The sequence below is a fragment of the Schistocerca gregaria genome, chromosome 4 (genome assembly GCF_023897955.1).
Source record: "Schistocerca gregaria isolate iqSchGreg1 chromosome 4, iqSchGreg1.2, whole genome shotgun sequence".
Classification (NCBI taxonomy): Eukaryota; Metazoa; Arthropoda; class Insecta; order Orthoptera; family Acrididae; genus Schistocerca; species Schistocerca gregaria.
Genome location: NC_064923.1, coordinates 583624961 through 583651488, shown reverse-complemented (window position 1 = coordinate 583651488; position 26528 = coordinate 583624961).

The window sequence follows — 26528 nt, the reverse complement described above, 5'->3', positions numbered from 1 at the left end:
CTTTTACTAGCGATTCGAATAGGGTTTGATTCCTTTGTTTACTGAATTGATTTCATCACAGCAACTCCATAAGCTAGCCACGTCGATACACAACAAGTATTCATTTCAGGCGCACCACGCACCAAACCCTTGTTAGCCCAGGACCTGGTGCTGGTCCCCGTTCTAGTCCATGCTCTGTTTCAGTACTTCCATCTCTTGCTGCCATCTATATTCATTCCATCTCTGCTACTGATCCACGCAGCTTCATGATAACTACGGCTGCCCGCAACTCCATCCACTAAGAGAAGCTACTGCTGACTGCCTTTAGCTAACCGTCAGCCGTGTGCCTAGGCGCCACTTCTCAGCAGTGACTCCAGTAGGTAAACAAGCCCAGGCGGCACGGGTCACATGGATTAACACTGCACCAAAACACTTGTCCAAAGGTGCTGCCCATATCACTGGTGCCGGCTACAAGTTTTTTGCTGCTTCCACAGACTGTCTTCCGCTCTGTCACACCGCCGCAGCTAACCTCAGCATGGCATTGCCTCCGACAACTCACCGATACCCACGTTCTCTGGTGCGACGGCTACAGCGAGCCACAATGCGCTTACTGCTCGACCACACAGAAATTTAATCATGCTGTGGAATAGGTTATTCACACAGCAGAAATTACTGAGGTGGGACTTGAAAGACTCAGATATTGCCCAAAGTATCCCAAATATATTAGGCAATGGGAGAGTAACACAGGCGAAATGAATCCAGTAGAGTATAATAGGTGATCAAGATTTGAAAGTAGGAGAAGAAAAATCGGAAATAGTACAAAACACAACAGAAATCTTTGAATAACGCAGAAGATACTGAACTGAACTTACGAAAGGAGAACGTGTATAGAAACGACTGTAATATGGCAGGCGAAATGGAATCTGAATGTGAAAGAAGTCAGATTGATATAATGTGCAAAATAGGTAGGCAGTAATGGCTAGGGGATAAATCCAAGACTGTAGCAGCATGCATGACTGTAGGGAAGACCACTACACGCTGTTGGATTAAGACCGTGCTGCACTTGTAGAAAGTTAGAAGTGAAAAAGGCGATCAACAACAGCAGAGGTTGTCCGTAAGTTGAAGTTTTGTCCCATGACTGTGGAACGTAGTGGTAAACGAACTCATTAAAACTTAAATGCTGGATGTTACTACTGCAAAGGATTAGTAAAGGATTTAGTTGTAGTAGTAGTTGCTGATTTGCTGGTACCATGAGCAAATTGTGCGAAATTGCTGCAAGAAAAAAGACTAAGGGTCAGTTCCACGAAAATTTATGTAGTACTCGTGACAAGCAGGACTCAATCTGGAAGCTTCAACTTTTTCACGAAGTTCTGTCAGTAGAGAGATAATGAAGTATCTACTCATAAATCTGGATGCGAATGTAATATGTACTCCTCACATCGAGAATATGAGCTCCAACGCAAAAGGAGCCTGTGCAAAATAACTGGTCTAAGTTCCAGGACCATGTACTGGACACACACTTTTCTAATATTACGCTACAGTATGATGAAGTAAAGTAGAACAGAGGGTGGGTGCTAAGGAGGTGGAAAAGGTACAGAGACTGCCCTGCCTAGACATAACAGATGGAATTAGCAACACATCCACTGCTGTGATAGAGACTGTACTACACATACATCCACTACAGGTTTATATTACAAAGGAGAAAGAGGGCACACTCGTTAAAAACCGGGAAAACGGACATCTTTATGATATCGAGAATCAGATACTGTAATGAATGTGGTAAATATAGGAATGAACCGAGAAATGTCAGTTGATTGTTTATTAGCTTCCAGACGCTTCAACACACTTTTTAGTTTAACAGTTCAAAGTAGAAGCTGTGGCTGACTGACGCCAAACGCCGCTCCAGTGATATATTTCTAGTATAACACTAAATTCTTCTCGAATCTTTATATGGAAATGATGCTCTAAGCCCCCCCCCCCCTTTTCTAACTCTGACTTTTGCTGTTGCACATTGATTAAGGAGAAACTGACTGTAATCGACCCTGCTAGTGAAGTGGAAAAGAGTTTGGCACCTCCAATAATTTAATTTGATAGAAATTAAATAGATAAAGGAAAGATTCAGTGACGTAGTGAGAAATGAACTGATTAACAGAATGAAAGTTCTGTCAAAAATAAAAATTTGATTTATTATGACTAAACTGAAAACAATAAACACAAAACATGAAACATTTACCATACGTCAAACTGAATACACAAATAAATGCTGTGAAGGTGAAGTTGTCCGTAAACTAGCTTGTGACGTTTATGACCAAGTGGTATGTGGAGCCAATTCCTTGTAACTCAAGTCTTAAGAGAAACACCCAGCCAACCCAACATTAATTGATGTTACAGTAGTTAGAACTCAGACAATGAACACCCAAGACAGAACCACGTAAGAAAAGACGGGAACAGGCACGCTCTGCTGAGCTCTGATTATCACAGAGCAAAATTCCCTAATTTGCCGGTGCTGCGGACATACGTTACTAAGCTGTCTTCTTAAGTGAAAGGGCACGATCTGGCGTACCGGAAGCGATGGCTGGTAGCTTCGACGTCCAGTCGTGGTGATGATAATGTCACGAGTATATGAGAGGGGGCTCTTACCTCCTCTCATAGCCCCTACGTCATTTTAGATTGTAATTGGTGAGTGGTTGGCTCATATAGGTGCAAGGTAGTGAGTCAATCGCCCATGATCGGTTTTGCAAGCTGACTCCACATGCGCACTCTATAAAAAAATCACTGCAACAGAAGATGCAACTCATAGAGGAGGATTATTTAAGATGTAGCCAACTTCACCTTCCTAATATCGAAATCTAACACTCACATCACACATCTATACCCAGGGAGCCCCCTGCAAAAACCGATTCACACAGACATTCACACTCTAAATAGGGGCCAGTCATGTGAGACAAATATGGAGCAGTTTATTCTTTACAGTCAGAGTTGTGGTGCTCTGTAATTAAATGCTTAAGCAACAATTTCAATCATTAAACTAACCTGAACCCAATCACACTTGATACTATTTAAATTAACAATCTCTTTGTGAACTTTCAGAATCTAATTACAGCCTCCGATTCACTGTGTCTCCCTGTAGCAAGAATAACCTTTACAAAATGTTCCCTGAACTGATAGTCCATTCACAATGACAGTGGTGGTATCTGCTTCAGTTATGGGGACTTCAGGCTCACTGTTTGCATAAACAGAACAATAAATACAGAATACAAAAAAACATTATGTAGAGAACAATACAGTAATTTGTGTGCCCTACTCTATTACTTACATAAGAATTACAATGCAAAATACAAACAAATACAAGGTATAACATACAATACAAAAACAACACAAGAGAAACAAATTTAAGAAAAAACAAGGTTCATGGGGTGTCAAGTTGTGCTTGCACATTACACAATGTTCATGACTGTGCTCAGAATGAGGCACTAAATCACAGTGTTTAAAATATTCGAAGCCCTTCACAAATTCGTTGGTTTCTCTGGGGGGCTTGGTATGTTGAGTCATATGCATTGATGCACGTGGTTCGATGTCTTGAGCATTGGAGGGGTGTTTTGGGATGGGGCCACAGTACTGACATCACGTAATGCTAAACGTCAGGTGTTGTTGCTACTTTGTTGCAACAGCAATAGGGTGTGCTGGAGCATCTGCAGTACGCTGTTGAGATTGCAGCGAGACCCACGCATATGATTACGGCAGTACGATAGGAAGACATAGTCATAGGCTCTCCTCACGTCGATTAATTGTCCCTGAGGCCTACTAGTTGGGATGCATCACTAGTCCTGATCTCTTCTCTCCCTGGACAGTACTTTACGTTTCCCAATATTTAAGTTCGGCGAGGGATGATGGCATGTGGAGTGATTCCACAAGTGTGTTTGGTCATCCAGACAGGATAGAACTATGAGCGACGATAGCTACAACTACTCTCTAAGTGAGAGGAAAAGTTAGAAATGGGACAATTCTTTTGTTAGAGTTTGTGGCACGATACTGCTTTGTGTATGCAGATCGGCCAATGCTAGTGAGTTGTAAAAACTCAAAAAGGTGAGTATATAGCGTCCCTTTCTGTCCTGAGGCACATGAGGCACAGGATCTGACACCGTACGTGATCTTCTTCGTGTGCTCACGACAACGTGGCCTGCCGCAGGGAATCCCTCCAAACGGCTGCCGCGTCCAGAGAGCTAGCTGTCTGTTGCGTGCTCGTCGCGTGTCAGTGTCAACGGCCAGCCTCACTTTCGCTTGCGGCCCGGCGAGGGCTGTCTGCCGCCTAATCCCTCAGGTATACGGCTCGGTGACTGTCAGTTTGTAGGACCAGATGCTCCCAGGCCCTTCTCGTCAGGTGGCGCGCTGATGTTCCCCTTCTTGCAGACTTCTTGTTTTTGCTCCAGCTGGCCTCTGCATTGCCACGATTCCCGTCGTCTGCCCAATTCTGACAAAAATTCTATGCCTAACTTTTTCCCATGACTTTCTATCTTATAATAAATTTACATAAAGATACATTAATGGTCTGTCATTTCAGACACCCTTATTTTAATTTTATAGTTATCAATCTATGGCTATCATTATAACAAAATCTTGGTGTATCTAATATAGACATGGAAATTATCTATCTTGATATTTGTGTAGAGACCGATCTCACTACTGTACATGGTGTGTGACGCTATCTTGGATGAACAACTAAATGTGCGGGCCCGCACTAATATTACTATTACTTATATAGAGCGACAGTAGACATGCTCAAGAGTTAACTACCATTTGCCAACGATCTACATTCTATGTCTTTTGAATAAATTATGTTATTATGCAGGTGGAAGTTTTACTGAGTTATCAAGAACATGCAACTATTCTACTTTCGGTCGCCCGTCGTCCCCCCATCTGTGGTCTGTGGTTTGGTGGCATGAAAAATAGCATCCCAACAGGCGCGCGACAAACACTTGTAGTAGAAAACCCCACAATATTAAGGATCAAGTTATTGTTAAATCCTAAAGTTTAACTTATCGTAGTATATGGTACTCATTTTTTTTACCTTATACAATACTCTTACATAATTCCTCTTGCGCTGAGATGTCTCGCTGCCCGCCGCTATTGACAACGACAGTGATGTGCGCGCCGTACGACACGGCCTCCGAGTTCTCACTACGCCTCACTGAAACTCCAGAGACTGGGTTAGCCCTGGCTATACAAGACAATAAATTTATAATTGCAACTTCTTTTTCTATGGGATGCGGATATCGCGATCAAAGTGCACCTTTCCAGAGGTAGTGTTATATGATCAAGCCAGGACTTTTTTCCTGTTGAGGATTCCGTCGCCCACCACACCCCAGCTACACAGTATGTCACGAACGTTCAAGTATAATTCCTTGGTTATTCATCTGCGACATTCACGAGCAGCACGCTAAATCCCCAACCAACACATTGGCATGGTAGGCTTTACGTCCGCATTTCTACCGTCTGATGCACCTTTGGAGTCAAATGCTCACTGGTCCCCCCGACTTGCAAGACAACGATGCTGGCGTACCACTGTAAAAACAGTAATGCCCATGTTCATCCTCGAAATCACGCAATGCACCACAATCTTGCAGTGCACTGACGCGTGCTTTTAAGCATTGGTATGAACGTCTCGCGAGCTGGTTGTGGCCGCTATCGAGCGTATCACGACTTCCCAGAACGCTTCTAGGAGCACGTTCTTGTATGCGCCCGTTTGTGCGACCTCTCCTCACTAATCATTATCCCTCAACATGGACACCAGACAGGAAAGTACAAAAATATTGCTCATGGAATGGTAGTGCCTCCTCCTCTATCGACATTGTAAGTCGCGAACATAAACCAAAAAGGATAGCAGCAGTAAATACTTACGCGAGACAACTCAGTGTGTTAATGCTTTAACAATCTTAATCTATTAATGAAATGATTATTGTTCCCCGAAGAAAGGTTCATGTATTTGCCTATTCTACTGTGAGCACCACTTAAACTACTATTATTCCATGAACGTCTTTGTGTGAGAGATGTGGTGGAGTCCTGTCGACTAGCGCCAATCCCTTGTTTGACTCACCATCTTCTGAAGTGCATCAGGATTTGCAGGTCTAATTTCAATCTCCTCGTTCTCCTGTTGTCCTTGATTTCGCCCTATCCAATTACGGTCGCTTTGCCGTTCGTTACTCCTCCTGTCCCCGCTTCCTTGTCTAGCATGACCCTGTTCGCTGACGTTCTGGTTTCCGTGTCTCTGGATTCCAAAACCTTGGTTAGCGTAATCTTCATTTCCGTAACCCTGGTTTCCTAAACGACAAGTGCGATTATGCCATCTGTTGTCTTCCTCCATTGCTGGTCGTTGATATTTGTTACTCTGCCATCTTCCTGTCCTCTGAGTCTTGTTTGTCAAAGACAACTTCGAGTTCACGCAATAGACTCTTGAATGCTTCTATGTCAGATCCACACTTCCCGACAAGTGTCTGTTGGTACCTAACTGGCAATTTGGAAAAACAAAATTTGATGGTCTCTCCCTTGCTATATGGACTATCTACAAAATTGATTCTTCTTAAGTAAATCATCAAAAAAAATTTGGTTGCACTCCTTTGCCCGGACACTTCCAGTTCAGGACAAAATATTATTTCCTCTTGCATCTTTTCCGTGGCTTGGCCATAGATGTGTCCACACATGAATTCTAATTTTGCCAGGGTTGGCCATGATGACGCTAATGAACCTGTAAACTGCATCACCCAGCTCTTGGGATGCATCGACCCTCAATTATCTCTGAACTTTAAGAATTTTAGTACCGACAGGAAGTGATTGTGATCAAAATCATGTCCGATCCTCGCACTGGTGTTGTCACTCGTTTCCGATACCTGCACGTCTGCTGAGTGTCGTGATCTGTCTTGCTAATAACTGTGATGTGCTACCTCTGTATCACAGTGGAAATGGCACTAAGAATTCACTCTCCTAAGTGGGCTACAGTTATTGGAGCTATCACACGCTGTTTCTGCGTGTGCATTGTTAGTTCCGCATTCGGTCATTGGGCTAGAGCACAGCGGGCTTTTCCTCGGAGACACAATTCTGTGTACTCCAGCACTGGTATCCGAACGCGCAGTGCTCGTGTGCCCTTTTCGCTCTAGTTTTGCTATCCGACTCTCTACTTCTTTCATTCGTTTCGTGATGTTCGTAATCGCGACATTACCTTGAGTTTTTAAGAACGTTAGGGATTTTGAGTGGGCTTGTGTCCCACGTCGCAAGCGCCCTGCGAGTTGAGAAATTTCTTTTGCGATTTTCATTGCACCTGTTACTGCCGTTTTATCTATGCCTGCTATTGACTTTTGTTTTGCTTCTCTACATTCTTTCTTTATTGTTAGTAATGCCCCACGAATTTCCCCTATATGCGAAATTATTGCCTCAGTGTCCTTCTTACGCTGCTCGTCAGCTTCTTCCTTCACCTTCTTACGCTGTTTCTGATCTTCTTCCTTCTCCTTCTTACGTTGTTTCTCATCTTCTTCCTTCTCCTTCTTACGTTGTTCGTCAGCTTAATTCATTGATCGTAGAAAGCTTAGTATTGGGTTAATATCATCTTTTTGATCCTCGTCACACATGTGCGGTGTAACTCTGGACACCTGGGCGCTGGAGCTCTGACGTGACCGAGCTGGCCTCTGTCTGCACTCGACGTGTGTGCCTGTCTCTGTTTCATCCTCTACCTCACTATCATAATCATGCTCGCGACGTTGCTCTAAGATCGCTTCCAAATCATCAATGACCCTACCGTCCTGCCCTGCTAAAAAAGTGCCCATCTCATATGGGAAGGTATCCCCATCAGTAACCTGCCCCTTATCTATTATGTTATCCTGTTTTGTTTTAGCTTCGCTCGATAGTAGTCGTGCCTTACCTCTCGTGATCCTACATGGAAAGCAAATTTATCTAAAATGCGCAATAAAAATTATCTACTCCCAATTTTTTTAAATATAAAATTTCAACAACGTCGTTCCAATGCTGTAATTACATGCACGATTTCTTGTGGTACAGAAACCGCACAAAAACCCGAAAAAGTGTGATATGGTACGGAAGCCACATAAAAAAACACAAAACACAATGAACAAACAAAAAATATATACGTTTACAACAAAAACAGTAATCACGCGGAGCTACACGAAACCTGAACGCAGAATTACCAGAAAAAACTAGGGTATTAATCATTATAAAAATTAAGTAAAAAAAATTTTGAATGTTCGTACTGAGAATACTGCTTGGTTATCAGTGATTCACAGCAAAGATGCGAAGTTCCAGGACTAGCAGTGTATTTAATACTAAATTCTTCTCGAATCTACATATGGAAATGATGCTCTAGCCCCCCCCCCCCCCCTTTTTCTAACTCTGCCTTTTGCTGTTACACATGGATTAAGAAGAAACGTGAACTGACTGTAACCGACCCTGCTACGGAAGTAGAAAAGAGTTTGGCACCTACAATAATTTAATTTGATAGAAATTAATTAGGGAAAGGAAAGTTTCATTAACGTAATGATAAATAAAAGGGTTGCTCTACCGATTAACAGAATGAAAGTTTTCTCCAAATTAACAATTTCATTTATTATGACTAAACTGAAAATAATAAACACAAAACATGAAACATGTACCATACGTCAAACTGAATACACAAATAAATGCTGTGAAGGTGAAGTTGTCCGTGAACTAGCTTGTGACTTTTATGACCAAGTGGTATGTGGAGCCAATTCCTTGTAACTCAAGTCTTAAGAGAAACACCCAGCCAACCCAACATTAATTGCTGTTAATTAGTGAGAACTCAGACAATGAACACCCAAGACAGAACCACGTAAGAAAAGACGGGAACAGGCGCGCTCTGCTGAGCTCTGATTATCACAGAGCAAAATTCCCCAATCTGTCGGTGCTGTGGACGTACATTAGCAAGCTGTCTTCGTAACTGCAAGGACACGATCTGGCGTGCCGGAAGCAAAGGCTGGTTGGTGATGATAATGTCGCCCGAAACAAATTATCCTGGTCTGGTTGTTCCAGACTAAAGACTTCCTATCAATACAAATGCGCCTCTGAGGGAGACTAAGAAGGCTTGCCCCACAATCACTGACGGCACAGTGACTGATTTTAACAAGCGAAGTCACACAGTAATTCCGATACAGTCAACTTCAGCCAAAACTGCTCAAGACGGAGAACATTGGCCGCTTGTAAGCAGAACGCTCAGTTGCCAGCTGTACTCGGAAAGTTACGTTGAAGTCGAAACTTCAGCAACTTCGTCAAACAGTTACAATTAAATGAATGTATATTAGACAACCTACGGAAGGCAGGCTGTCCAGAGCAGTGAGAGTTCAGACTTGTAACCTACTCCGACCGACAGGCGACAGCCGACTCTCTCAAGAGCACCCGTACAAGCCGACCACAGAACATTCCCGCTCCCACGACAGTGGCCGTGGTTAAGCGTTCCAATCAGCAACTCGAAAACCGACGGAAAATTCTACTCTACTGCCGACGCACTACTATTCCACCAATGGAGATACTTGTCGCCAATTTCTGCACCGATTTTGCTAAGTCACGGAGCTTTCCCCTCAGCAAGTCGATCACAGTTATGATTTTGCAGAAAACGCGAGAATTTGCCTGCCAAAACTGCCTGGGAACACAAGTCATTCTCACGCCTTACTGGTAGCCCTCCAGGAAGTGTTTTCACTAAGTTTCTGCGAAGTAACGAAATCTCTAGCCCAGCCACTCCGTCAGACCCCTGTAGGTGTGTCGGCCCCGCTCTTATGACAATGTCGGCTCATGAAAAGCATCCATTCGACTCACTGACACCCGTCGGCTTAACCCTTTCAAGATCAACAAAACCCTCATGTCACCGGACCACACGGGTGATGAGAGACTCTGCGTGGTAAGTCTGCGTGTGAAGGAATAGCAAATGTTCACCACATGCAATTAGAGAGGAAAATCGAATTATTCCGAGTAAGATAGAAATATGAGAGGGGGCTCGTGCCATCTCTCAGCTTTATTGACGGATCGAAAACAAACTAAGTCTCTGGGAATGGGTTACACAAAATACGTTATAGACTATGGAGTGCAATAGCGCTCGGGTACCTAGCTACGGTATTCTACGGGTGGAGGTATTTGTTATCGTACTGTGTACAGGTAAGAATTTACATAGCTGTTAGAAAGATTGCAGTGCTTACATTCTTTCAGACAGCCAAGAAAATGTCTCGCTCAATCAATTTTCTGTCATCCCTTAACGGATATCCATGTCAATTTAACTGCATATTTTTCTCTTTTCTAAAGATGGCAGCAGTAAACTCGTAGTGTTACTATTACCTCCCTAAATATAGAGCAGAATGTTGTTAAAAACCACGCAGCAACTTTTCCGTAAGTGTTTTTTAAGTTGACAGTTGATGTCTTGTATCTGGTAGAGAGTATAGAGAAGCACACTCTAAATACTGTGTATTAAAGCACTTAAACATTCTCGAATGAATTAGAACACGCAATTCACTCGGTAGTTGTATATTGCACTCCCGAAGCTGGTAATGCAATGCTTATTAGCTAAGCAGGAAATAAAAGTTATAGTATCACATGTCTGGACACAGTAAATACTGTTTGTTAGAGTTTAAATCACTTAAACAGTCCATTCTGTAGTTGTATACTGCAGTCCTCAAGCTAGTAATGCAACGTTATTTAGTTAAGAATGACGTAAGGTCTATCGTAGTTACATATCTGGACACTTCACAAAAACCTGTAAGGTGGTTTTCGATAACTCTGGGACTCACCTGGGCTTGTGATCCGAAATATATAAATTTATTACTCTACATTTGTTGGTCAACTACGTTAAACAATCTGTTCCAGCCATATTAACGCTGTCCACAAAAATTACTGTTCCCTTGGTTACCAATGCTTCCAGGTCAACGGTTTCTCATATTTTTCAAACATTTGAGAACTCTATCATTCACCCTCAATTACCCCCCTTTTTGGCGTATTTTCCCTCAATTATACGTATTTTCCGTCAAAGTTTCGTTGTTGAGTGGTACTTAAAATAGGTAAATAAATTAGTGAAATCAATGTGAAGTGATGTAGAAATTAGAAAATAAATGAAAAACGTAATTTAGTTTAGAAGAATTACACACTGGCAAACAGCGGGCAGAGCAGCAGTGGAAACGGCTGGCACTTGCAAGTCAGCACGTTCAGGAGAATCCATCGCCCTCCCCACATAAGCAGAAGCTGTCGATTCAGCTGTCAGGGCATCACCCGACCGGCTCACGTGTTTCTCAATTGTCACGTGTGATCAAAGGCCCTCGTCGACATTCGAAGAGCCAATGGCCGATATTAAGAAGATTGTTCGATAAGCTTTTCAATGTGACAGAAGAGTCCATGACCGTGAATTCGTTCATCTCCAGTGAATTGAAGTGAACAAATACGCGAGATGCAGTGGGCCCGACAGCAGTAGTTTTCAGTTCAGTATCGGTGCTGAAGACCATCATGCAGGAAGAGACTACATCGTACACAGAAGCACCAATTCCTCCAGTGTAATGGAACAGCAAGCAGCAGCCTCGCCTCCAGAAGACAGAAGTTAGAAGGTATTTGATTTTTATGTACCCACGTGACTCGTGAAGACGGGAAGGAGACGGCCTCACATCAGCAGTCACCTGTGAGCTGGTGATGAAGATCTGACAGCTGAAGACTGGCAAGCTGGAGTCCGTTGTTCGAGTCCGGGACACTGGCCTTCCCCCGCCGCGCCGCTCCGCTGGCCGACGCACAATACTGACAAACGCGGCCGCATACAGAAGAGAAACACTGTAACGCAACATTCAAGGTACCACAACCCGATTCACGACTTAGTTCTCAATAATTAAACGGGCCACCTCACGATGAGCGTCTCCAGTCAACTGGGCGAAACAGCGACACGAGATATACACTGCTAGGCGTAATCGGACGCCACCGCCCACGCAGCAGAAGGCTTGGCAGACGACACAGCTGCCGCTCTCCCAGCCAGAACAAGCCAGTAAGGAAACCGTTGTACAAAATTTTCAGTAAAAGATATCTTATGTAAAAATGCTGTTTCATTGTACCTCATACCGGAGCCAAGGAAGAACCCACCCTGCCCCATCTTGTTAAGAGAGAAAAAGTAATTTATTTAGTCTTTTTCACCGTCATAATAATTTAGAATCAAGTGCCCTTAGCAGTAATGCTCATCCTAACAATTGACTAGCATCAGAAGAGGTTACCCAGTTACATAGTAATATATGATCATAAACTCACACTGGCCATGTTTTCTAAAACTGCTTGTAAATGTAGTACAGTTACACCTATTGCTACTGTGATATTTTTCTCTGTCTGTGATTGTGTGTGTGTGTGTGTGTGTGTGTGTGTGTGTGTGTGTGTGTGTGTGTGTGTGTGTGTGCGCGCGTGTGTTTTTGGTCAAGATACAATAAAATAATCATTATTCATGTGCTGAACCAGCAGGAAAGAGTATGTGCTACGTGAAGTCTGAAATCACTAGCAGAAGTGACAACAAGCGAAACTCTTTGTCATCCTCGTCTCCACAGAGAGCATAGGATTCACCAACATGAATGCCCCATCCTTCTTATCAAATTACTGATTGTGAATTGCTGACTGTCCAGAGTTCAGCCCCAGCCCTAGTGTCAGTTGCATCTATTCAGTAAAAGGGGAGGCTATGGAGGTTGACTGTCGGCCAGCCTACCACTGTTCGATCGTCTATGGAGCCATGACTCAGGCTGGAAGGACGCTGCTCGCTGCTGTTGCCAGCTGCGCTGCCACTTTCCGAGACAGTTCTGATGGGGCGAAGAAGTGGCCAACAATCTACAGGCCTGCTCCAGGCCTTACCTGCATCACCAAGATGCTGCCTATCAACGGCCTTCAATAGGGAGGACCAATGCTATAGCTCATCCTATTCCTGATGCCGCCAACAGTGCTGTTGGCTCCTGTCTCCTAAACAGGACTGCGAACTGACCCCTACGAGTCAGCTAGTACTTCGGGTGGACATGGGAGGAAATCCTCGATGGCAACTAGAGCACTTTGGAGATCGGTACTTAGAGCTGGAGGCCATTAGCGTCAATGGATCTATGGCCATCCTGTAACGTAACCACCGAGATCCAATCCTCAGTACACTGGCAGAACAGTAAGTGGACCGTTCACCCGCCCTCTTCGGCTGACAAGGTCGCCTCTCTGCTGGTTTAGCTGTGGCACGGCGCTTTGGATGACAGTCCTGTATTGCTCCTTAATAAATGCGTTATTGGCAGTGGTGTTTTCTTGACCCTCTCGAGTGTAGGAAAGTCTGCTCACCTAGCTCTCTCCTGTAATTCTGATGAAGAATGGAATGATTATATGAAGGCTATTGGGTGTATCTAACGTTACCCGAAATTTTTAAAGGGAGATCGCCATATTGGATGCCCCGGGAGATGTTCACATGCCGTCAGTAGCCGTCTTTCGGACTTTCTAATCATTTCCATGAGTGACTTGGGAGCACTATATCCAGAGGTCACACTCAAAGATGGCTGTTTTGCATTGAGCGCAGAACGAGTGCTGACGAGATGCACTGAGTGCCCCTGTGCGTGGGGAAAGTACAGACGGTTCCTTCGAGGGCTACACCACGATGTCTTAAGACTCTTTAACTGGCTCTCACGAGACGACGGATGACATCAACTAAAGTACTCACTGCGCGTTACAGGCGAAGTGTCGCCTCGAAACACTGGAAAAAAGTTACTGGTCAGTGGGATTAAATTTACAGTTACCCTGCGTAGCATACTGCTGACACCAACCCACAGAAAATACGGACTTACTTTGGGCAGAGCCCGACTCAGCAGAGATGCTGAGTGGCACTGTTTCAATAACTTTATTGAAACTTGTCGCAAGCCTCTGTAACGATTTTCAGTCACATTAAAAATACTTAGTGACAAGCTGGGCATCACATAAGGTTAAGAAATTTACCTAGCTAAAAGACTGATCGTGATAAACCAAATGAAAGAGGCCAAAATCAACATACGTACCAATACATAGACCGCACAGCTTGTTTAAATACGATAAGTTGTAGGTGCGCTGAGCTTACAACAACAGTTTAAGTCCGTGACTTCCTCATGGGCACATATAACGTAGAGAACACGTTAATATTTCAAAGCATAGGGAATCATTGCTTGAAGGCAATCACTGGCTGGCTCTAACACTAATAAATACGCGCACCTACTGTGCCGAGGAATTGCTCAGTTATGATGGCAATCGTTTGGCACTTGGTGGTGGCGTCATCCTGTGTCTGAAAGCGGAGCTACAGGAGCAGGGTGGTAGTGTAAGTTGGCAGAAGGAGACGGAAAATTCTTCCAGAGGATCTTGTGCGAATATTTTGCCTGAAGGCACTCAGTGGTCGTTGATAGTAATCGGTGTTTATACTAATTTCAAGGTCGGGTGTCCATATGAATATGGCTTGTAACTGTGTGGCGGAGATTGTTGGATTTTGTCCGACAGTAGTATGCTGGGTGATCTAACGATAGCAAAGTATTGAGCGTTACGTTTAATCGTGTGTTGTACACCTATATTACTGCTGTATAGTGGGTGCCCAAATTTCGAGTTATGCAGACTGTGTGGGTGCTAGTAGTGATATGTCAGTGACGTTATTTGGTATGAAAAATTGTCGCTAAAATTTTACATAAACAATTGACACCCTTAGGAGCAATTGTAATTCATAAGTTGGATGAAGCTGTTTCTCACTTCGCCATAACCTTTCTGAATATGTGCATGTCAGCAGATTGTGGAATGAGCAATTTCTTTGTGATATAACCAGAGTGATTTCAAGGTGTCCATTACAGTGACATTTAGATATAAACATATGTAGAATCTTGTATGCCCAATGGGGATTCTTCCATTACAAATAGTGTTGATTCTATAATTTTCAGTGCAATAGGTCTGCCACTGCGATGAAGTTCTTTTAATGATTTCGTAATGCTTTGACCTTACGTTCTCTTTATTTCATGTACGATTTTAAAATTTCTGGCTCTGTTCATTTTCAAGTATCTAAATCGGAAGCATTATATAATTGATACATTAATGACATTTGTGATTTTGATTTAGGAACAACGACTGCCAAAGTGGTTCTGATTTCTGTGGTATGTATCTCTGTAATCATTGTATATTGTTAGTGCTTCTGTAGCTGGTGTATAATTTTATATTCTTGAAACATGGAGTACTACCTAGATGTAGGCGTATAAGTTTATTTTTCTCTGGTTCGTTTGTGTCTCTGGTTAAAGTTATTTCGTTTATAGGATTGTCAGATGTTCGATTGGTTTTCTTTTTGAATAATGTGTCCACTACGTTTTTAGGGTAAACATTGCTTACAGATACATTTCGGGGAAGATCTAGTTCTTTCTCAATATTTTCTTTATCCACAGGTAAGCTGTTTAGTCTACTAACATAGAATGAGGATATGTGAGCCTGTGTGAAGTCAGGTTGAGTGACTGGTTGTGGATACTTCTGTCTGTTGTCGTTGGTTTACGAAAAATATCGAATCTGTGTTCAGATCTTACGTTTGAAATTTTAATATCCAAAACGTTTATGCTATTATTTTTTCTCTTTCCAAAAAGGATTCCATTTCTTATTGCAAACTACTGAATTGTGAAGGAATGACGTTACTCTCATGTATTGTGTCCTCGAATAGGAATAAAATTTCATGGACAAAACCGTAGTAATAATGAATTCTTTTTAAGTTTGAGTGAACATTTTAAAAGCTTTTGCTTCTAAAGTGTTGAGAAAAATATCAGCTTATGTACTTGCTAGGCTTGAGCCCATTGCTGTCCCATCCATCTGGAGATAAATTTTATTCTAAACGGAGAAATAATCGTAGGAAATAACTAAATGTAGAAGTTCTATTACTTCACAAACTTCTACTTGACAGATTTTCTTACATTTGAGAAAGTTGTTTTTAATGAATCCTACAGTTTCTGTTACTGGAGTGTTTGTGTGCATGTTACTTATATTGAGTGATAAGAGTGTTATATTTTCAGATATTTTTATATTTTGAATTTTATTGAAAATGTTTTAATAGCTTATTGTAATGTATTCTTTCTCGTATGTGTAATATTACATAAGGAGTAAGTTGAGTTTTTTACTGACAGCATCTCTTGAACTATTAACGATGTTAACAACTGGACGAATTGGGATTTGTTCTTTATGTATTTTGGGCTACGCATGCAATGATGGTGTTTTTAGATTCATTAATATGAAATCTTCTCTACCTTTTACTGTGAATATGAAGTTATATCTTTTAATATTTTCTTTAGTTCTGCATTTAATTTGTTTGCATTTTGGTAATATTTTGGTCGAAAAATTCAAGTACTTTTCTGCTGTACTTTCCTTCTGACATCAGTTAATTTCCATTATCTGATTTTTCGTTAATTGCAGTCAGTTCTTGAAGCTAATTACTTATCTGATGTATAATACTACTGTACTTTGCTCGTACATTGGTAACAGTTTCTCATTTACTTGTATTTGAAAATTCCACTCAAAAAATTTAAACACCGATTAGATATTTTTCGCTAATGACGAAATTGTACAATCGTACAATAAACAGAGAGAAATGCAGCTAACGTCATCTCGAAATCATTAAAATACTCATGCTGTCAGTATGCAATGTTTTGAGCTAATTAAATGTCATGGGTATGTGAGACTTCCGTAAATTTCTAGTGTTGCATGATCAACCATGGTGTCATTGAAATACATATGTATGTGTGAGTGTGAGTGTAGGAGAATATTCAGAAAGTGGTGTCACTATAATTTTCTCGCAGTTTGGTTAAGTCCTGGGGGTAGCTCGTATTAGTGATGTTGGTTTCCATGAAGTAATCACGAGTGTGAAAGATTGGTGGTGAAATGTCATGTATAAGGTAGGGCTTGTGGAACTCCAGCGAGTAGTGCCAGCAGTGCTAGTCCAGAGCCAGTTGCCACTGTATGCTGCTTGGCGGACGTCTACGTTGTGGGTCTGAAGCTGCTGGGGCAACTGGGTGTCAACCAAGCTGAGGTCAATACAAATTTAATAGTTCTTGTCAGGTGTTGGTAATTTAATATAAGCTTGAAGGTTATCGAAGCTCGCCTGATTGCGGCAGAACGTGAGACGCTTTCATTGCCTGGTGTGCAACATATGGCCAAAAAAAAAGAGAAAAAACTTAAATACTCTTTCGTGTTTAACACGCAATCATGACTATTTTACTGAGCTGTGTAAATAACACTATGGCAATACGGATTTTTCTGCTCAAGCATTTTCAAGTAAATTTTAACTTTGTAAATGGTCATTTCGCTTTTATAGTTTTTTATTTAATTTCAATTAAATTAAAAAATTAAAGGGAAGCAGTTCTGTTTAGTTAAGAGTTTCCATGAATTAATTGACTGGATGTTGTTTGCTGAATATCTACTGGGACATATAATCCATAGAACGTGCTTACAAAAGTACGAGGGTGATTACTAGTTTAATAGTCGTATTAATGTTTAGTTTTGATAAATGTGCCATTCTGCTTTTCCAGTACCCAGTCCTTGCTCCATATTACCTTCTATTACATAAATGGTAGAAGAGCAAAGAGATCTGGTGGGGTAGGGTGGCCTAACATGTTGCTATTCAGACTGATGTTCCTGCTCAGTTTTATTGGGACTATGGCGATGACGTAGGACCCAACATACTTGCAAAGAGATTTGTATAAAATTAGAAAGAGACGCACGGATCCTCAAGGAACAGTGGATGAATTAGTGTAGAAGTTACTATAGTTCATTGGGAAACCTATAGCTGTCGAGTTTCGCCGAGAGGAGGTAAGCCAGGCCGTCGATACAATGTGCCCTGCTCTTCAGATATTTGAGGTACATAAAGAGTTCTTTCATGAACTGAGACCCACTGTTCGCCAACTTAGACAATTACAATCACGCTTTGAACAATGAAAAGACAAGTTATCGGATATACCTGTAGTGCGCGTGGCGTCCGATGTCATTTCTAGAGTACAGCCATGAATGGAGTAAGAAACAGAGGTACAAAATTGCTCAAACAATCAGGAGGAGGTTATGAATAATTTTAGGAAGTTGCTGAATCTCTTACGGGAGTATATTCTGAGAAGTAAAGATTTCTTGGGTAACTATGTTACGGGAATAGTAGAATTTCTGGAATCATAAGTAGATGTCCAAGAACAGGGACACGTAATGGTCTTGTCGGAGCAGAACTGTTACAGATATTAGCCGCGAATTAGAAATGAACCTTTAGATTGTTGATATTAGAAGCATTAGAACTCAGTCATGGAATTAATGAGTTGCAAAGGAACATTTGTAGTAACGCAATACCCCGAGAGCCTTTCAAGAGTTAGTATGTGAGCGATATGGAATGGAACAGGGATGGAGTGAATCCATAGACGCATACGTAAATGGAATTAACAAGACAGTAAGAGCAGTAGGCCTCCATTACACGAAAACAAAAGTAGGGAGACGCATCTTAGACGGTATTAAATCACACGATAGGAACAGACCTATGTTCTGTACAACAAGTCTACATTTCAACAACTTAGCAACCCAGTTCTCCATATACAACCTATACCATATGCAGATGATAGGAAACAGGCGAATAAGGGCAACAGTACTACTAGTACTGCGGTACAGGATTTTACCGGACACATCACACTAAATTATAACAAAGTAGCGGGACAGAAATTACAGTTATACGGAACAATTACGCAGATCGTGAAGCGCTGGGGTTGTGGGACGTGATAAACGAAGGGGTAGAAGAGAGTGGTGGTGGCGGACGAGAGCCATTAGCAGTATTATGAAACGTGTCCTTCAGGTGAAGATCATACAGGGAATTGCTAACGGGGATTATAGGAATGTACCTTTGTGCTGTCAGCTGTTTGTGCTTCACATGATTCTGGAAATGCAGGTGGGGTTTACGACATATAGCACATATTGTAAGTGGCCCGCTGTGGGTAAAGAAGTGGAAATATATACAACAGCCAATAACACTAGTATTGGTGTAATGGGATATATAAAGGCAAATATGAAGGTAGGACTATACTGATGGAAAAGTAAGGTGAGAATCGTTAAGTGACTCTCATGCATTTTAGGAACTGACTATATTGTGAAAGTTGGGCTTATTTTAGATATGGATAAGCAAAAGACATTGGATTTGGTTTAAACTCATTAGAAAATCACATTCTGTCTACATAATCAGGAAAACTGAATCTAGTTTCCTAGTATAGAGGAGAACCGTTACAAACACATAGAATGGAACACCAGAAACATGATGCGATGAGACACTTACAGGAGACGTTAAACGTAAATTCATTGAAATATTGAATCAGTTTCATGATGTAATACCACTAAACTAGGCGCTACATCTTTGATTTAATATACCATTGAACTCACAGATAACAGCCCAGCATGAGAACGTTGTTACAGATTGGTGCTATCCCGTGTGAAAACACTGAGACAACTGAGTCACGAAATGTTGGAAAAACATGTGTTCAGACCATCTATAGCACCTCACACAGCACCTATAGTTTCGGCTCGAAATCCTAACGATGAAATCAGACCAGTGGTAGATTACTGAGTATTAAATAAGAAAATCTGTACCGCCGGCCGCAGTGGCCGAGCGTTTCTAGGTGCTTCAGTCTGGAACCGCGTGACCTCTGCGGTCGCAGGTTCGAATCCTGCGTCGGGCATAGATGTGTGAGATGTCGTGCTAAGTTCTAGGGGACTGATGACCTCAGATTTTGTCCCATAGTGTTCAAAGCCATTTCAACCATTCTTTGAAATCTGTACCCTTCGCAGTTCCTCTTCCGGACTGGTATTACAGTTTTACAGTATCCTCAAATAACAGACATTTCACATAGATACATATTTGAATGTTTGTCAACGTAATGGTTCAAAAACTGTTCAAATGGCACTTAGCACTAGGGACTTAACATCTCAGGTCATCAGTCCCCTAGACTTAGAACTGCTTAAACCTAACTAACCTAACGACGTAAATTATTCGGTACATTGCACCTTAATCATGCGTACACTCAAATTCTGTTACACGAGAAATCCAAACCGATTACGGCATTTGCTACCGACTGGAATATATACGAATTCAATACCGTACTATTTGGTTCCTCTATATTGGTTGCAGTGCTTCCACAATTGATGGACCTCATATTTGATGACATTATTTTTACTTATGTGTATATTTATTAGGATGATGTTGTTATTTACAGTGGTGATACTGAGACGATATGCTACGTTTGAAAGAAATACTTTTATATCTAGGAAAGCTCGTGCTCACCTTAAATTCCGATTAAATGAAGCTAGTATGCTGTACCATGGAGTTTATGGGACATGTAGTCTCACCCGAGGGTATAACTGTAGACCCAAAAATAATAGGAACTATCGTAGACTTTCATGCTCCCAAGACCATTAAAGGAGTGGCTCGTTTCGTTGGAAAGGAGAATTTTTTGCAAAAATTTGTTGCAGAATTTGCTAACAGAACAGCTGATTTGAATGACCTACGTTAAGAGGGACGTGAGTCTGTGTGGAGGGAAGCGCAAACTGCATCATTCGACGATATCTAAAAAGCACTGAGTACAGCTCCAGTTTTGGTGCTTCCTGATTTCAATAAACAATTTATTTGGCTAATAGATGCGTCAGTGGGAGGAATTTGAGCATTACTTCTACGAAACAGTGAAGGACGCCCACGAATAGCTCATGTATCTAGGGCCATTTATGATCCTGAAAACAAACATTCCAACCTTTGAAGTAGAGCCGTTAGCAGTGCTCTTTGTTCTAGAAATATTGAGATGTTAGTTAGAACATTTACATTTTCGTCTAGAAATAGACGACGGCGCACTTAGCTGGGTCTTGAGTAGACCCAGAAAAATATTGCGTATAATAATACGGGCTGTACAAATACTTTCGCGGAACTGATAGGGTAATAGTGGACACTCTTAGTACGATGTCTGAAACAGTCGGTGGAACGGAGGGAAAAAGACAACAAGTATTGTATTAATTTGATATTAACTGACCTGCCTCTAAAAGTGAAGTCTATTAACCTTATTTACTACAGAAGGACGTGTTTTGTTGTATTGCATGTTATGACAAAGAAAACTAAAATTGTGCTTCCCCAAAAACCAATTCCTTATATTTTTCAGTTGTGGTATGGATCACCGATTGGCAGTCATTTGTGGGTTTTCAAGACAATAAATAAGATAGTATGGACAGAGATACAAGGAACAGAATTTCAATTTGTATACCGTGTGCGGAAAGCGAGCCTGCTCAAAATACTAAGATAGGATTGCTCGCCTCTAAACCTTTGGAGAAGGTATGCGATAGTGTTTATATTGATTCTACGGCGGTCAAAGAAGGTAATAGTAATGTTTTAGTTCGGATAACTGCATTCTCGCCATTTATGTGGTTCCCTCTTATCAAGGTGGCTACCCCCAAGGCGAGAATTCATAAACTGAACAATTTGTTTGCCAGCCTTAAATGGTTGCCACCGGGGACTAGTCTCTACCATGGTTAGTGCTCGCCTATAGTACGACTAGACACGAGTGCCTACGGGCCACATCTGTCGATTTACTTTCCGCGTTTAACGCTACTATTCCACTAAGCAACCTGTTGTCTATGGAGGAACTGTTGCCTGACAGGGTTTCACCACATCAATTGGTTGTGTAGTGGAGGACAGCACGCAGGAATATCAGAAATGATCATAGGCGAGAAGCACGAAAATACAATAGAGTCCGGCGGTCTAACAACTATCACCTTGAGAATAAGGTTATGGTGCAGATTCTGAGAGCGACTAGTAAGGTTGTTGATAAGTGACCAAAAAACTACTACCGCGATATTACCGGACTTGGCTGATGGTGGAGTTTATTGCGTCAGTATCCTTATTACTGTTTGACACTGGAAGTAAAAGAACCATAAACGTTCATCTATCCCATTTTAAACCGGTAGTTTAAGGCGTAGGACCCTTATACAGGGTGTTCCATTTACCTTGGCCACCTTAAATAACTGTTTGTCCAGATACAAATTACAAAATTTTTCAAGCAAGTGTCAGGGGGACATCAGTCAGCATGACTGACTTCGCTGTAGCTTTGTGTTTTACAAAGATATGAACAGCGGTATGATTATTTTAAGTGTCCCCCTGTACTTTTTATTCGGTAGTTCACTCCATGCCCTAAAGACCTATTCAAAAATGTATCACAGTGGACAATTCACTGAAACATAACGTTATTAATTACATTACACAACACTGGCGTTGAAACTGCCAGCGCTTAGTGCAGGTACGCGGAGTAATGTAACACATCCACGTGCTGACGTTGACAGAGGAAAAATTCAAACATATGTAGAATGCACATCCGTCGTTCTGTCAACCATCGTCAGTTGAAGAGTTGTGTGAGTAGAATGTACAGCACCGAAGAGAACGTAGAAATGCTACTCATCTACGGGGAATGTAAGTTAGCAGAAGAGTAATTGCAGCACTGTTTTCTTATGTATGTACGGGTACATTTAGTACCGCCGTTAAGTCATTTTAAATACTGTTGTGTTGAGTAGGCATACGGTAAAGGCTGTTGTTGAAAGTAAGCGAAATGCTATGTGGACAGAGAAAATGTACAGAGAGCGATATCCCGACTTGTTGCGACGCTTCAGGAAACGGGACGTTTCAACCCACGGCAATGCAATCGTCGTAGCACTAGCACATAAGAAGCTGCCGAAGTTAATGTTATAGGTCCCATTGCCATGAATCCACATGTGAGCAAACGACAGCTTGAACACGAGACTGACATTCCTAAAACCATATAACATCGTATTCTTACACGTCACCTGTTCCATCCTTACCATGTACACCTACATCAAGCATAGCATGGGAATGATTTATAAGCAACGTGTACAGTTCTGTCAGTGGGCAAAGCAGCAAATCCTCGCCAAACCGAACTTCTTTTCCAATGTTCTATTTACCTATGAACGTTCTTTGTCAAACAGAAGACAGGTAGATACAAGGCAATGCATTATTGGTCCAGCGACAGCCCGCGATGGCTTAGACAGTTGGAACATCAGCGTCATTGGAGATTTAACGTCTGGTGTGGGATGCGTGGTACTACAATTATTGGCCATTAATGGTAGTCTAAACGGCACGATGTATGCCAACTTCCGCCCACGAATTCTTCCTCCTCTTTTGCATGAAGTGCCTCTAAGTACCAGACTGCTTATGTGGTATCAACACGATGATGTCCAGCCCATAATGTTTTGCGTGCATGTCGGGTTCGGAACCGAAGGCCTCCTGGCAGATGGATTGGTCGAGGAGGAACAGTTACTTGGCCTGCTAGGTCTTTTGATTTAAATCCTCTGGAATTTTTTCATTGGGGATGCATTAAAGATGATGTCTATTGCGATATTCCAACAACTCCAGGAGACATGCGGGGACGTATCGTGCTTGCTTATAATTCTTTTCAGCAGGCAACACTGGACGCAGTAAATCATTCTTTCATTCATCGAGTGCACCAATATATCGGTGTCCAGGGTCACCACTTTCAGCACCTTTGATCCTGGGTAATGGTACAGGAGAGTCAGAGTCAATTTTGTGCAATGTTATTACTTGGTTTTCATTTGTTTTCTGACAACTCCAGAAATTGGAGGAGTTTGGGATCCCGGGATCAAAGTCAGTGTTGTGTTATATAATTAATAATGTTGTGTTTCAGTGAATGGTACACTGTGATATATTTTTGAAGAGGTGTTTAGGAGAGGAAATGAACTATCGAATAAAAATTACAAGGTGGCATTTAATAAAGTCCTACCGCTGGTCATACCTTTGTAAAAAACAAAGTTGCAACGAAGGCACTCATGCTGATTAATGTCCCCCTGACTGCTAAAGAACATTTTCCTGAAACATTTTGTAATCTGGATCTGGGCAAACAGTTACTTAGGGTGGTCAAGATAATTGGGACACCCTGTATAAAGACCCTAAATGGTAGTTGGCCACTGGGGGCGGATGTGCGCTCTAAGTTTGTAACGTGGAAGGGGGCGGGGTTAGGGGGGGGGGGGGGTCGGGCAGAGTAGGGTTATTTGCCGTGGAGTGTGGGTAACTTGTATTGGCAAACATGGGCTGGAAACTTGGGTTAGAGGCGCAGCGTGACAGTGTAAGTTTACATGAATAGGCGCTTGTGTAACTGTGACTTGAAGCGGAATTTTGCACGACATTAGTATGCTGGATGACTTGACGATAACAAAACACGAAGGCGGTACGTTTAATCGTGTGTTCTACGCCCATATTAATGCTGCATAGCGAATACTTACAGTTCGAATTATGCAGCCTGTGTGACTAATGGTGATAGCAGTATCCTTCTTAATTTGCTGCTAATGGTTGTGCTTGCATAATAAAATTGACTCTTATGGGAACAGTTATAATTCATATTTTAGTTAGAGCTGTCTCTAACTTCGCTGTAACCTTTATGATTGGACAATGATCAGCCAGAACATTATAATCACCTGCCTAATAGCAGACTCCCACATTTACCACGAATAACAGCGGGGACGCGTCGTGGCATGGAAGTAATGAGGCCTTGGTAGGTCACTGAATGGAGTTGGCGCCACATCTGCTCTCTCCTCACCATATTTCCGTATATTCCAGGGACAGGGCGATGAGTCCTGACACGATGTTAAGATAAAATACTTCCCAGACATGTTCGATCGAATTCACAACTAGCAAGGCGGAGGGAGGGGGCCGGGGTGGGGGCTGGCAACACATCAACTAAGTCCCCACTGTGCTGCTCGAACCACTCTTAATATTCTTTTTGAGATGGCGCATTATCTTGCTGAAATATGCCACTATCATCGGGAAATGTGGTAGTCATGAAGTGGTGTACGTGGTCTGCAACAGTTGTACGATGCTCTTGGACCATCATGATGCCTTGCACAAGCTCCAATAGACCCGTGGATGCTTACGTGAATGTTCCCTGGAGCGCAAACAAGCCGCCGATAGCCTGTTTCAGTCCCGCAGTACTGGTGTCATAGGGTGTTCCCCTGAAAGATCACGGATTCGCGCCCTCACATCGGTATGATGGAGAAGATTTATTGTGATAATTCAGACTTTGCAAAGCTCTGCCACTGCACCAACGTCCAGCGCCGATGCCCACGTGCCCATTTCAGCCGTAGTTGCCGATGTCATGGTGATAACATCGGCACATGCGTGGGTCGTCGGCTGCGGAGGCCGGTCTTTAGGTATTTTCGATGCACTGTGTGTTCAGACACACTTGTAGTCCACCCAGCGTTAAAGTAAGTTCTTCCAAAGTTCATCGCCTGTCCTGTAGTACCAGCCTGCCCATCGTACTAAGTCCGACATGAGCAATGACGGGTGGACGCCTAACCCCACGACGTCTGGACGTGGCTTCACCTTGATTTCGCTACGTGTTGAAGATACTCATCACAGCACTCGCCGAACACCCAACAAGTCGTGCAGTTTTCGTAATGCTCGAGCCCAGCCTCCGGGCCATCACAGTATGCCCTCTGCCAAAACCAGATAGATCGGCCGTCTTCCTCTTTCTACACACGGACAGCACGCTTACTGGTACTAGATGCACCGCAAGTGTGTCTATTAGTCATTCCTCACCAGGTGGCTCTGCTATTGCCTGGACCGGTTTGTATCTACAGTAGGTCGGTGGACATGCACAGTGATTTTAGAGGTTCGCATTACGTTGACAGCCGGCCGTTGTAGCCGAGCGGTTCTAGGCGCTTCAGTCCGGAACCGCACTGCTTCTATTGTCGCAGGTTAGAATCCTGACACGGGAATGGATGTGTGTGACGTCCTTAGGCTAGTTAGGTTTAAGTAGTTTTTAAGTCTAGGGGACTTATGGCCTCAGATGTTAACTTACATAGTGCACAGAGCCATTTGGACCATTTTTGAACCATAACGTTCACAAACATTCAAATACAGATCTCTGTAAAAAGTCTGGTATTTGAGGATACTGAAGAGATATCCTTATATTAAGAACAGAGTTGGTTGTTTTACTCATCCTGTTAGTGCACGATGATTGAGCTAATTATGTGACAGGAATACCTGAGACACGTGTTAAGTATGACTGACCAAGGTGTTGTATAAAAGGAATTATCTACAGTAGACTAAGTTCTCAATGGTGTCACTGTAATTTTCTCACAACTTGGTAAAATCCTATGGATATCTGCCCTCAGTGATATTGCTTGCATGACCTAATTACTGGTGTTTTCATATTACCTGATCAAATATCTGATGTAAGATGACGTTCCTGGAACTCCAGTTACTAGTACCAGTCCGGCGCCAGATACTTCTATATGCTGCGTGGCGGTTGTCTACGTAGGGGGCCCGAAGCTACTGGGCCGCCTGGGTGTCAACCAAGCTGCGGGAGAAATTTAATAATCCTTGTCAAGTGTTGGTAATTTATTGCAACGTTAAGGGTTGCTAAAGCCCACCTGATTGTGACATTACGTGATAAGCTTTCATTGACTGGTATGCGACACAAATTTGTAGTAAAAATTCATTAACTATTTTTCATGTTTAATAG